Below are 14,589 nucleotides of genomic sequence, written 5' to 3' on the forward strand. Positions count from 1 at the left end.
TGAAGGAATCCACAGCCTTTCATTTCCTGTGGAAACAAAAGTATAACCTCTCCCTTAACACAATATATTTTCTGAATTCCATTTTAAAGTTAAGACATCCCTAAAGTATCTAGGCTGGTTAATTAATTCAGCAATTCCTTTTACAATCCCATGTCTCTCAGCCACTGCTGTTCACTCATAAGCATTCAAAAAATTCAAAGTCAACAAAACACCATACAGAATCCAGACTCCCCATGTATTTCCTATTTTTATATGGCTTATTCTTTGTATATTACTTTACTCTTTCTTTAAAGACTTTACTTAATTTTTTTAAACTATTTTTTTCCCTGTTTATACCCATTTTTTCTTTCTTTCTTAAGCACTATGTACATTGTAGCCTGTTTAAAGGGTTTTTCTGGTCTGGACTTGTTTTTCTATGCACCTGTAGTATCTTCTGACCTCTTGAGCCAAACCTCAAACTGCTAAGTGGCAGCTAGGCCCTCTGCTGTGTGGCTCTCGTGGTTGGCTCCGCCCTCTCCTTGGCTCGGTGAGAGCTGAGCCTTAAGCCTACAGGCCTGGCTAAGAGCTGCATTTAACCACAGCTGCACTGAACGGCCCCAGCTCCAGGAAGTTAGTGCCCACACTGTGGCAGGTGTTTGTACTCAGCTTGCTGTTTCTACTTATCATGCTGGCTGCTCAAGTGTTCTACCACACAGCAGCACCTCTCAAAGGAACCGTATTTGGACCCGTGGTGGTCCCAGCACTCGGGAGGCAGAGCCAGGCGGATCTCTGTGAATTCGAGGCCAGCCTGGTCTACACAGAGAGAGATCCAGGACAAAGCTACACAGAGAAACCCTGTCTTGAAAAAAAAAAAAAAAAAGGAACCATATTTGTTTTTTGTTTGTTTTTCAGCTTTCTCAGACCCTATGTGGAAATCTGGGCCCCACATTGGGCACCATTTGTAGTTGGGATTTTCTTTTGTCCACCAACCAGCTCCCAGATAAAGACACAGAGACTTATTATTAATTATGAATGTTCAGCCTTAGCTTAGGCTTGTCCCACTACCGCTTTTAACTTTATTCAACCTGTTTCTTTCCATCTACACTTTGCCTCGGGGCTTTTGACCTTTCTTTTAGTCTGTATGTCTTACTTTCCCGCTTCCTCTGTGTCTGCCAGCGGGACCCAGGTGTCCCTCTCTCACCTCTTTTTCCCCCCCTTCCTTTTGAGCCTAAATTTCTCCTACCATTTATTCTTCCTGCCCAGAAGTCCTGCCCATAGGAGCCTATTTTTATGTCCTGTTTGGTTTTTGTTTGTTTCTTTGAGACAGAATCTCACTCTGCGACCCAGGCTAGTCATGAACCCATAGCAATCCTCTGGCTTCAGCCTCCCAAGACACAGACCACCATACCTACCTCTCTTTTCTCTGCTTCTTGCTATTCTGAAATATGAAGAGTTGAATGATCCCTGATGCACATTCTTGTTAGAATGGAGGGGGCGATCTGCCTCTCTGCGCACCCCCCCCCCATGTACTATACCCCCTCAAAACCAAACTAAATTTTTCTTCCCTTAAAAAAATATGTGTAGATAGATAGATGGATGGATAGATAGATAGATACCCCAAGTACAGTGGTGCATACCTTTAATCCCAGCACAGGGAGGCAGAGGCAGGCGGATCTCTGTGAGTTCAAGGCCAGCCTGGTCTAAAGAGTGAGTTCCAGGAAAGGCACAAAGCTACACAGAGAAACCCTGTCTTGAAAAACCAATAAATAAATAAATGAAGGAAGGAAGGAAGGAAGGAAGGAAGGAAAGAAAGAAAGAAAGAAAGAAAGAAAGAAAGAAAGAAAGAAAGAAAGAAAGAAAGAAAGAAAGAAAGAATGAATATGGGGCTGGAGAGATGGCTCAGAGGTTAAGAGCACCGACTGCTCTTCCAGAGATCCGGAGTTCAATTCCCAGCAACCACATGGTGGCTCACAACCATCTGTAATGAGATCTGGCATCCCTCTTCTGTATACTAAATAAATAAATAAATAACATTTAAAAAAAAAAAAAGAAAGAAAGAATATTATGAGGCTGGAAGAAGCTCAAGTTTGGGGCCAGCCTGGGCTAGCTATAAAATGATGCCTATTTCAGAAAGTCCCTGGGTGTGTGTGGGAGTTGTGTAAGGCCCTCTCATAGAAGTGTTAGCCAGAACCATGTTGTTTTGTAAAATTCCACTTTGGTAGCATTGTGCCAATTCCAGTAACCACAAGTGGTTTAATTTCTGGAAATTAATTAACTTGTTTCTCTAGATGCTGGATTGCCCTGTGAACCCCGAGTAATGGCCAGCCAGGAAAGACGTTTGCGGATCACCTGACGTTCTTTAACTGACTCCACGCCAGTTACTCCTAGAAACCACCAAACTCCAGCCAAAATAGGAAAAATTTAACCTTCTTTCCTGCCCCCGCTTCTGTCCTGTAAGTACCCTAGCTAAGTAAACAGATTATGATTCTTTCAGAGAGACCTCTGCAGCAGCCACCCCCTCTAAAAGCCTGGACTGTCTTAAGTCGATGATTTCCTTGTCTGTCTTCCTTTTCCAACTGACATTTCAAGGAGGCATCGGATAATCTTAGACAATCAGTGGGAGCTACTGGAGATATCTGTGTGGATAAAGAGATAGCGTGGTGAAACATGCTCAAAGGGTTCTGCTTGGATTTAGTTGGCAACTGCATTCCAGATAAAATTTGATGGGGAAAGAAAGAAAGCTGAAGCGAGAAAACCAAGTTGGAGTCCTGAACGAGGGTGGGTAGTAGCCGGAGACATGGGGATGGGTGGGGGCAAGTTTTGAGAACAATGTTAAAGATCAGTAGGTGATAAGACGGAAGTTGTAGGTCAAAAATAATTACTGTTTCAAGCAGTAACAGTTTCTGGGAGGTGGTGATGCCAGTAACAGAAATCAGGAAGCCAGAAAAGGAACTTGGTGAATTCAGTTCTCTGCCTGCTGGACATTCAAGTGGTTATATTGAAGGAGGAAATGTATACATTATTTATAACATTTGTGAGAACTATATCCTCACAGACAATAGAAGATTTGCCTTACAAGGCCAGGGATGTAGTCAGTGGACGGAGTTTCTGCTTAGCATACATGAAGCCCCCTTCTAGCTGGGTTTGATCTTTAGGCCCACATAAACCAAGCATGCAGGTTCAGGCTTGTGTATCCCAGCACTGGAAAGGTAGAGACAGGAAGACCAAGAGTTCAAAATCATCCTGGCAATCTGGGCAACAGGAGACATCGTCTTAAAAAAAAAAAAAAAAAAAAAAAAAGATCGTGTTTATTTGCAATATAAATGTCAAGGGGATTAAAAAAAAAAAAACACTACTCACCTTTGTATTTTCTCCGTAGTTTCTCTCTATACAAATTTAGCAGTCATCTAGAGCTATCACAAAGATAGCTCTTCCAAAGTGGTAAATATTTACTGCATGGCTGTGTCATTGGTGCTAACATTTCATATATTTTATGTTAATTAACCTTCTTCGAACCTCAGATATTATCTTGATTTTCACGAGAGAAATTGGTGGAGGGAAGCCCACGAAGGGACGAGAAATAGCAGTCTTTAACCCCCACCAGGAATTCTCCCAAGCATGGAATCCTGAATGACTAGCCAGGGAATGTTGTGGGCGACGACCCCCCACTCACAACTGAAGATGTACACACCCTGATAATGGCTGTGCAAAACTGAGAATAGCCCCCCAACAAACTCTTCTTCCTCTCCTAGTCTAAAGGGTCAACTTACTTGCCACCTGAGTGAACTGAAGACAGGACCGCTCCATAGTATGCAGGCAGGGGAGGGTTTTGTTGTTGTCTATGAGAGAGAGAACAGCCAGAGGCACCTGGAAGAGCCCAGAGCAGAGAGAGAAAGAAGTAAACTGAACATGGCCAGCAGACTGGACATGGCCCAGGCCATCTGTGAGAGAGGATAGAAGAGCAGGGTATAGAGAATAGCAGAAAAGGAATAGCAAGGGTTATAAGGACTGTGAGTAGCTGGGGGGAGGGAAGGGCCAGGAGACTGGCATGGGGTCTGTAAAAACAAGTACTTGTGAGTAGGGATTGAGGGAACCTTGAGGCTAGCATGGACATTGTTATGCTAATAGATGCCGTAGGTCTGCGTTAATTGGAGAGCCATGTGTCCCTGTTGCTATGGGAAGGGAAATGACTTCTTTGGTAGACAGGCAGCACAAGTTCCTGAAGAATGTTGGCTTTTGAACCATCAGAAATCCAGGTAATTGGCGTTTCCTTTGGACCTGACACCACCCTCCAATCCCTTCCTCTCTACCATAATAGCAAGTCACCTTTAAAAGGCTCTATTGCTATAAGAAAAGCAGGTTTTAAGTGCACCACAAAGAGGAAAGCGGGGCAGACTAACTAGAGTACAGCTTCCTCCCCTGAGGGCTGGAGGAGGGACTCTGCACTGGAGAGAAGTACCTTCACAGCTAGGGTGGCTTTCTTCCTGGCATGTAAAGCGCATGCAAAGGTCAGGTCACATGACCTGGTGTGCAGTTCTGAGAGGTGAGCTTGAGTTACTGTACACAGAATTTCCAGTTGGGCAATCTTGACCATGCAAAGTGGAGGGGGTAGGGGGAGCATGCAAATCCAAGCCATCCAAATAAGAGCAGTCCTGCTCAATCAAAGCTGGGTCCTGACCAAAGGGTCAGAGCACAGGATACTTCGCTGCAGATTTATGGTGTCAGAAGACAGCATTCCTCCAAAGGCAGTTTGGGATTCCTGGGCCATGTTTGAGAAGATTCCTAACGGGGTTTGGTTCCATTCTCTGATCTCTCATGAACAAGTTTTATGGGGTGTGTGCTGGCTAGTTTTATGTCAGCCTGACACAAGCTGGAATCATCTAAGAAATTGAGAAATTGCCTCCTATGATCAGGCTGTAGGCGAGCCTGCTGGGCATTTTCTTAATTAGTGGTTGATGGGGGAGGACCCAGCCTATAGTGGGTGATTCCACCCCTGGGTGGATCTTGGAATGTATAAGAGGGCGGGCTGAGCAAGCCATGGAGAGCAAGCCAGGCAGCAGCACCCCTCCATGGCCTCTGCATCAGCTCCTGCCTCCAGGATCCTGCCTAGGCTTCCTTCATTGCACTGATTCAGGATATGTAAACCAAATAAACCCTTTCCTCTCCAAGTTGCTTTTGGTCATGGTGTTTCATCACAGCAATAGTAACCCTGACTAAGACAGGGCATAAAGAGGTTATCCAACTTCCCAGGGTCAACCAGGAAGTGTTGGAATGAGATCTGAACGAGGTTCTTCCGGAAGGGTGTCCAAGCCCTATTTTTCCTCTCTGTCACTATTTACCTTCCTAGCCTATTTTTTTCCACAGAATGAAAAAGAAAAAAATGTCTGTTGACACAACACTTGATCTTAATTATGTGACTGTGTTGGGGGACTCCTGTGCTGTCTACTCAAAAGAACTATTTCAGGAAAGGCTGGTTCTCAGGGGTTCCCCAGGAAACTGCTTTCCCCATGACTGGTAATTCCTTTGCTTCTCTAAGAGAAGTAATTAATTTCTTTACTAAGAGAGGTACTAACTAACAAAATAAATGCCAGTGAAGTCACCCTTTAGAAAGAACAAACATTAGCCATGCTGCATGCCTTTAATCCCAACACCCAAGAGGCAAAAGCAGGTGGATCTCTAGAGGTGAGTTTGAGCCCAGCCTAGTTTATAGAGCAAGTTCCAGGCTAGCCCAGACTCAAAAAAGAAAAGGAAAAAAGGAGGCGAAATAAGATTGACAACATACTGGAATGAGGCATGTAACTCACTTGGTATAGTACTTATCTGCCATGCACAAAGCCCTGGGTTTGATCCTGAACAATGCATAAAATAACCATTGTGGTCCACACCTGCAATCTCAGCATTGGGAAGCAGAGGCAGGAAGATCAACAATTCAAGGTCATCTTTGGCTTCAAGGCCAACTTGATCTAGAGGCCATGTCTCAAAATGATGATAAAAATAATATAGAAGAATGCTGGGCGGTGGTGGCCCACACCCATAATCCCAGCACTCTGGAGACAGAACCAGGTGGATCTCTGTAAATTCGAGGTCAGCCTGGTCTACAGAGCGAGATCCAGGACAGGCACCAAAACTACACAGAGAAACCCTGTCTCAAAAAACCAAAATGATGATGATGATGATGATGATGATGATGATGATGAAGCCAATGATAATAAAGTAACAGAAAGCTAGTCAAAGTCCTTTGAAGCCACCATACATTTAGACAGATGAGGACTGGGGGCATGCCCCAGTGGTAGAGAGCATTTACAGAGCGAGTGTCAGGCCCTGGGTTTGATCTCTCCAGCACTGAAAAAGAAATGAGATGAACAGCAGCAAACCCCTTCACAGCGAGTCTCACCAATGAAGTCCGATCACTTTGTCAGGAAGGAAGAGGGAGGAGAAGGAATCTTGGAGATTAATGTCATAGGTAGAGACTCCAAAACAGCCAGGACAATGAGCCAGAGCCAAGACACCCGCACCACGTGCACTGCCTGGTGCCTGCCGAATGAGGTCCGTCCCTTACAAAATGCTTTCCCACATCTCCCTCCTTTACCTCTGTGTGTAGGACAGGACCCCCTGGGGGAATAAACTACCTTCCCTGTTGTGCTGTAGAAGTACCGGATGCCACTGCTTGAAGCTGAGAATGGTGGGGTAACTGTGGCTTGGTTCCTCCAACCTGGGTGTCCCCGGTTCACAATCTTCCATTTAGAATTATTTTTTCTTTGACCACTGAGCTGTGATAATGAGAGGACCCCTAGGAAGGGTCTTTCTGGACTTGTGACATTTTCTGGGTAACTTGAGTAAATGTTCCCTTATGCGGCAGCTAAGGATGATACCGTTAAACACTTTATGTTCAGAATTGCGGGCGTGACATATTATATAGCAAAGATATCCGAGCCGTGTAATTTCACGGTTACCAAAGGAAGCGTCGGAGGAAGTCTCAGACATGAGGTGAACTTTAAGGACTGGCAGGATTTGTGTAAGTCGGGAACGCTTCGATGGCTTGCCAGACCTGAAGAAAGGCAAAACTAGGTTTGGGAATAAGCTCAGCTGGAGAGTCCTCGCCTACTACGCACAAAGCATAATCCCCACTACCGGGCAAAATTAAATATAATGGCACACACCTGTAATCCCAGCACTCAGGAAGCAGAGGCAGAGGGATCAGAAGATCAAGGCCATACTCAGCTACGTAGTGATTTGAGACAAACTTAGGCGACACGGGACCTTGTCTTAAAAAACATACAAAATATGGAAATCATAGTGTGGCTGTGATACACTAGTAAAGACTAGTGTAGCAACAGAGTAAAGAGAAACCGCAAATCAGATTAACTCAACCTTCAGAGGCAGACAATTGGGGATGTTGACCAACAAGGTTATTATACATGTTGGCTATGATGTATATAATCATGTGGGATTTTTTTTTTTTGCATATGTCTGTGTATGTGGTATGCACGTTCACATGTGTTTGTGTGTGCATGTGGAGGTTTGATGCAGGGTCTCTCACTGAACCCAGAACTCAGTGTTAGTTTAGGGCTAGCATGTCTAGCAAGCTTTCTCTGGCATTCTCTGTATATTTCTCATACTTTGGTAATACAGGCCGACTGCCATGGCCACCTGGCTATTACATGGGATTCAGGGATCTAAGCTCTGGTCCATAACACATGTAAGGCAGATGCTTCCCCTGATGATCCATCTCAACAACATGTGGTTTTTCAGATGGAAGATTATTTATAAGTCAATCTACATTATCTCTGGCACACTTGTGTCTATTTCTGGACCCTTATTCTTGTAAAACGAAGCGGGAGGTAACTCGTCACCAGCAATGCCGGCCAACCAGTCCCTGAAGAGGATCCACACAGGTAGTCTCCAAAACGGCGCGGGCAAATTGTTCTCCCTCCTCAGTGCTGGACAAGGATCCTCAGAAATGGTAAGTTCCTGACTGCGCCGAGCTCAGCCTCTTACATAGAGGAATGCTGGGAGGATGTTAGGGGACCGGAACAAAGTATAGCAGGGTGGGTGGCTTGAACGACAGAGGAGAACTTTATCATGGTCCCAGAGGGCAGAAATCTGAGATCGCGATGGCTGTATGGTTAGTTTCTGGTGAAGGCATTGGGATTCCCACCCCCACCCTGGGACTGTAGATGCTGTTTCTGACCTCGGTGCTCACAGAGCCTTTTGAGAGAGAGACAGAGACAGAGAGATACAGAGACACAGAGAGACAGACAGAGCGAGAGCGAGAGAGCGAGAGAGCGAGAGAGCGAGAGAGAGAGAGAGAGAGAGAGAGAGAGAGAGAAAGAGAGACAGAGCGAGAGCGAGCTAGGCTCTTGACCTAGGCTCCATATATATGTAAAACATGTATATGTGTATAATGCATATGTATATATGTAAAATATGTGTGTATATTTGTATGTAAAATCACTAATCACATCCTGACAGCCATCCACGCAACTCTAATTGTTTCCCCAGAACTCCTTCCCCAAATACTGTCACACTGCGGGTTACATACAACCTTAGTGTATGAATTGGGTGGCAAACCCAAGTATTCAGTGCACACATTGTTGATCATAAGGTAACAGAATAGGCTTTTCTAATTGCCTTCATACAATTCCCAATAAAAATACCAGGGAAGCCCAGTGCACACCTGTAAGCCCAGCACAGGGGAGCATGGCAGAGTTCAGAAGATCAGAAGTTCAATGCCAGCCTCAGTGACATGGCAAGTTTGAGTCTAGCCTGGACTACATGAGATCCCATCTCAAAAAAAAAAAAACAACAAGCCAACAAAGAAACCCAAACAACAAAATCCCAAGATAGCATTTGAGTAACCCAGGATGCCTAGAATCAAATTGAAATGGACCTGCATTAGATATAATACACACAGGTCATATTTTATATCTGCATTCTACTTGTTCATTCAACAGATGTTTATGACGTCACTATTATATGCTAGGTATGATGTCATTATTGTATGCTAGTTACAGTAGTCACAAGAGACACAGTTCCTGACTTCATGGAACTTGTAATCCCGGGAGAGGGAGGGATTTAACATTTAATAATATAAGATTTAATGTATTTTTCTCTTAGTAACTTTTTTTAGATGAGTCTCATGTAGCCCAGACTAGCCTTGAACTACCTATGTAGGTGAGGATGACCTAGAACTTCCAAATCTTTGCCTCCTCCTCTAGAATGCTGGGATTACAGATGTGCCATACGTAGTTCATACGGTGGCTAGGGATCTTGACGGGGCTTCGTGTATATTAGGCAAGCACTGTACCCGCTGAACAACCATTTCCCAGCAACCCTTACTGGCCTGGAACTCAGTGTGGAAACCAGGTTGGACTCAGATCTGTGGCTCCTGAGTTCTGGGGTTAGAGGTGTACAGAGCCACCATGGCATGTCCAATATTACACATATCCAATATTGTCTCCTTTGCCCCCAAATCCCATTTCTAACAGCACGCCACTCTCTTCATTCCATTTGCACAATTATAGCACATTATCACTCTGGCCAGTGAAAGCGATAACGGGATCTTTAGCGTCCTCACTGAAATACCTTTCTCTGTCATGCACCTCAGGAGACATGGAACAGACCCTTTCATTCCTGTTTTAGAAAGAGAAGAGCTGCACTTTCTTTGGTCAGAGAGTTTATGGACCCCATGAGGTCTGAAAAACCTGTTTCTGAAGATGACGCAGCGGAGAGCGGAATACAAAGACCCACTTGTTGGAGGCTTGGCGAGTTTTCTTTTGTGTTAATAAAAGAGCTGGATTTTTGAAGCATGAATTCCCTCAGGTTTGTAGCATAGGTCCCTTTGAGGAGACAAAACCAAACATAAGGATGATCTCATTACACTGCCCTCAAAAGCATTAGAGAGGCTCTTTCTGAGCGGCCAGACAGATGCAGTAAAAATTCCTGTAGACCAGCTGGGTCTCAGGGTACACATCTCTCCATTAAACATATACAGAACTTTCAGAGTTGGATAACATAATGTGCTTTCGTTATACCTCTGAGCTGACACTCACTGTCATCAGAAATATGAATGCTAGAACTGTTAACATTCTTCTAAAACCCTACAAAGATGAGAAATCATACTACTTTTTGTTGTGTGTGTGTCGGGGGGTTGCCCATATCACAGTGCTCCTGTGATGGCCAAGGAGCAGCTGGGTGTCAAATCTCTTCTTCCACCTTGTGGATATTAGAAATCAGTCTGGCTGTCAGCGTGGTAGAAAGTACCTTCACTTACTGATCCATCTCACTAGACTGAAATCTTGCTTTTACGCGATGGTTTTAGTCATGAATGATGTTAATTTATTCTCTGGGATCCCCCGACTAAAAGCATTAAAATATGTACCCAAATATTATTTCTTAAAAGGTTCCTTTATTCTCCACATTTGGAAATATGTCCTTAAATAAAGAGAATTGAGCTTTCTATATTGTCATTCCTTTTCTTTTTCTTTAGTTGACAGAGAGAAAAGCGGTTGGGCACTTGGGAAAAGAGCCCTCGGGAAGCAGAGGCAGGTGTGTCTCCATGAGTGTGAAGCCGGTTTAGTCTACATAGTAAGTTCTAGACCAGCCAGGGCTACAGAGTGAGATCCTGTCTCAACGCAGCAACTAACAGAGGAGGGGCATGCTGGGGCAGATGAGGAGAATGAGGGGAGGGGAGGGGAGGGGAGGGGAGAGAAGGGGAGGGGAGGGGAGGGAGCACAAGAGAGGAGAGGCTTGGGGCAGACTCACATATCTCCAACTGGCTTCATACTCATTGTACCAGCAAAGATGTCCTTAAACTCCTGATCACCCTGCCTCTACCTTCCCAGTGTTGGGATTACAGATGTGCACTTTCAAGTCATCTGGTTTATGAGGGCTGGGGACAGAGCCTGGGGCTTCAAGCATGCTAGGCATGCATTCTATCAACTGACCTACATCTCCCAGCCTGTGTTTGTGTATCTATGTATTTAGTGTGTGCGTGTGTGTGTGTGTGTGTGTGTGTGTGTGTGTGTGTGTGAGAGAGAGAGAGAGAGAGAGAGACAGAGACAGAGACAGAGAGACACAGAGAGAGACAGAGAGAGACAGAGAACATGCATGCCATGGTGCACATGGGGACTTGATCCGAGGGCAAGTTTGGGGGGTTGCTTCTTTGTCTTCCACCTTTGTTTTGAGGCAAGGTCTCTCTTGTTTGTTGCTGTGCAGTGTATTTCGGGCTAGCTGGTCTGGGAGCTCCCACGTGGTTGGTACATTGTATCGTAACTAGCTTTTGATGTGAGTTCCAGGGATCAGGTTTTCAGGCTTTTACCCTTGGAGCCACCTCTCAGACCCTGGAAAGTATTTTAAAAGCTGGATGCTTTGATGTGGTTTAGATATAAATGAAAGCTACTGGAGAGACTCGTGTGGCTTCACTTGGCATTGATGTTTCTGTTCCTTTGTGGTTTTTTTCCACGACTGTCCACCAGGTGGCACAGCTGTCGTGGCGACCTCACAAGTAAGCAAAAGCCCCTTTATTTGTGCCGTGCTGAACTTAAAGATGCTTAAGCACGCGCGCGCACACACACACACACACACACACACACACACACACACACACACAAACACACAAAGAGAGGGGCAGAGAAGCAACATCTGGTTCCCTTTTCTTTCCAGCAAACATCTTGGGGGGGGGGGGGTCTCAAGGAGTCTGTCCTGCTGTCCTCTGTCCTCTTGGATGTTTTCATTCATGGAGACACCCTCCCTCCTCCCCACCCTCCACTCCTCACTTTTTTTTTTCTTTTGCTTTGTTCTCAGTGTAACAGCCCTGGCTGTTCTGGAACTCACTCTGTAGACCGGGCTGGCTTCAAACTCACAGAGATCTGCCTGCCTCTGCCTGCTGAGCGCTAGGATTAAAGGCATGCACCACCATGCCTGGTTGAGACAGCCAAACTTGAAAATGGCTAATCCAAACTTCTGTCTTTTCTCCTCAGGTCTATGATCTTCCAACCTCTCAGCTGCTCATCCAGAAACTGGAAAAGCATCCTTGATAATTCTCTTTTCTCACCTTCCACGTTCTAACCCATTGTCTAATCCTGACTGACTCTTAGCTGTAGTATTGCCCCATGATGACTCCAATAGCCTCTTGACTGGACTCTGTGTTCTCAACACCACCGGGGGTAGCATTATCTTAAAAACATAAATCTGCTACATTGTCTCCCCTTTTAAATGCTTCAATGATCTCCTTTTCATCTAGACCAGCAGTTCTCAGACTGTGGGTCTCGACCTGTTGGGGGTAGGATGATCTTTTTGCAGGACTTGCCTAAGACCATTGGAAACCATAGATATTTACCTTATGATTCATCACAGTAGCAAAATTACAGTTATGAAGTAGCAATGAAAATAATTTTACAGTTGGGGGTCAGCACAACATGAGGTGCTGTATTAAAGGGTTGCAGCATTAGGAAGATTAAGAACCACTGTGCTAAGAAGATACAGCATCTTTAAATTGGTTTCTGCAGCTAGGCAACCTCATTTCCTCGGACCCCCACCACCCGTACTGTGCTCCAGGTAGTCGCTGGCATATCAGTTCCTCATCCATACTGAGGGTCCGCCCTAGTAACTGAAACAACTTCAAATTCTTCCTGTTGATCTCAAAACCAATTTCTAAAATTAAACCGCATGTGAAAGACTGAATTTAAGAAATTTCTGACATCTTGAAGAAAATCTTTTTTTTGGGGGGAGGGTGGTTTCGAGACAGGGTTTCTCTGTGTAGCTTTGCGCCTTTCCTGGAACTGGCTTGGTAGCCCAGGCTGGCCTCGAAATCACAGAGATCCCCCTGCCTCTGCCTCCAGAGTGCTGGGATTAAAGGCATGCACCACCACCGCCTGGCTTGAAAATCTTTTTTTTACTGAACTTAATTAACATCTTATTTACGATACCAGATTTTGGAATGAGGTATTTGATGTGAACAGAAGGCAAAGCGATACACTATATCACCCTGTCTCTAACTGCCCAATTTAAGTGAGGAAGAAATTCTCAACTGAAAATAAGTTGTGGGTTTAGCATCCTCTGGTACAATCGGCATGCCATTTACCAACAACACCCTCCCCCTACACACAAAATCCACTGCTGTGGGTCTGGAGAGCTGGCTCAGCAGTTAAGAGCACTGGATGTCCTTCCAGAAGGTTCAGTTCCCAGCTTGGCAGCTCACAACTGTGTGTAAATCCAGTTCCCAGGCTTCTGACACCCTCACACAGAGAGACATGAGGCAAAACACCAATGCGCCTAAAATAAAAATAAATAAAATTTTAAACTCCACTGGCTTTAGAAGTACATCAAAAGCATATCTTCAGTATAGAGACACAGTTCAGTAGCTAAGAGCACTTGCTATATAGTTCCAGATGAGCCAGGTTTGGTTCCCAGAAGTCCTGAAGCAGCTCACAGTCATCTGGAACTCCAGTTCCCAGAGATTGGGTGCCCTCTTCTGGCCTCCTTAGGCACTGCATACATATGGTTCTTGAAATACATACACTCAGCATTCACACAAATACATAAAATAAATATTTAAACAAAAAAAATCTTACGTCAAAAGTTGTAAAAATCCCTTGGGACATCCAGATGTGGAGGCCATGCTGGTACTCTCAGCTCTCGGTATGCTGAAGCAGGAAGGTCATGAGTTTGAGGCTAGCCTAGGCTAGCGTTCTCCCCATCCCCACTAATGCTTTTGTTTGCTTGTTGAGAATTTTATACGCTATGTTTTAATTATATTCTTTTCTCTCCCCTCTTCCCAGATCCTGCTCTCGGACCCTACCCACCCAACATTCATTCTCTCCCTCTCTCTGATTTTTTGTTTTGTTTTGTTTTTCGAGATCGGGTTTCTCTGTGTAGCTTTGCGCCTTTTCTGGGACTCACTTGGTAGCCCAGGCTGGCCTCGACCTCACAGAGATCCGCCTGCCTCTGCCTCCCAAGTGCTGGAATTAAAGGCATGTGCCACCACCGCCTGGCCCCATCAGTAATTCTAACTCTGGGGTATACTCTTTTGACCGCCTCCAATATCAGGCACATACGTGATACACATGCATACCTGTAAACAGAACACACAAACATATGCTCTAGAGCGCATGCTCTAAAATTACATTTTAACTTGGTGCATGTGTGTATAGCAATAGGGATTCCTAGGCACTCCTGGGACCACAACCCCTTGGTGTCATAACAAATGGTTCCCTTGGGGTTTTTAGTCTCCAGCTTGGCTGTCTTTGTTATTACAACATTGCTTGAGGGTTGGTGCTACAGAGCCTGGAACAAAGCTGGGTGGGGAAAAGGGGGAGAACATTCCCTACTCTCTCTGACCCCTAAAAACCTTCTCTGGACCTTGGACCAAAATAGAGAAGCCCTGTTGGAGCCTTTTCTGTTGGAATTCACTGAGCAGTTCCAGATTCAAGGCCAGTTTGGTGTGCAGAGTAAGTTCCAGGCCAACCAGCACTCCGTAGCTAGATCCTGTCTCTTGAACAAAGAACAGTCAATTGAAAATGTGGGGTAGGGAGCTGGGGATGCGGCTCAGTGGGTAGACATCGGTGCCTGACATGCATAAGGCCCTGGGTTGGCTCCCCAGGGGTATAT

Source organism: Peromyscus leucopus, chromosome 18 (assembly GCF_004664715.2).
Source record: "Peromyscus leucopus breed LL Stock chromosome 18, UCI_PerLeu_2.1, whole genome shotgun sequence".
Taxonomy (NCBI): Eukaryota; Metazoa; Chordata; class Mammalia; order Rodentia; family Cricetidae; genus Peromyscus; species Peromyscus leucopus.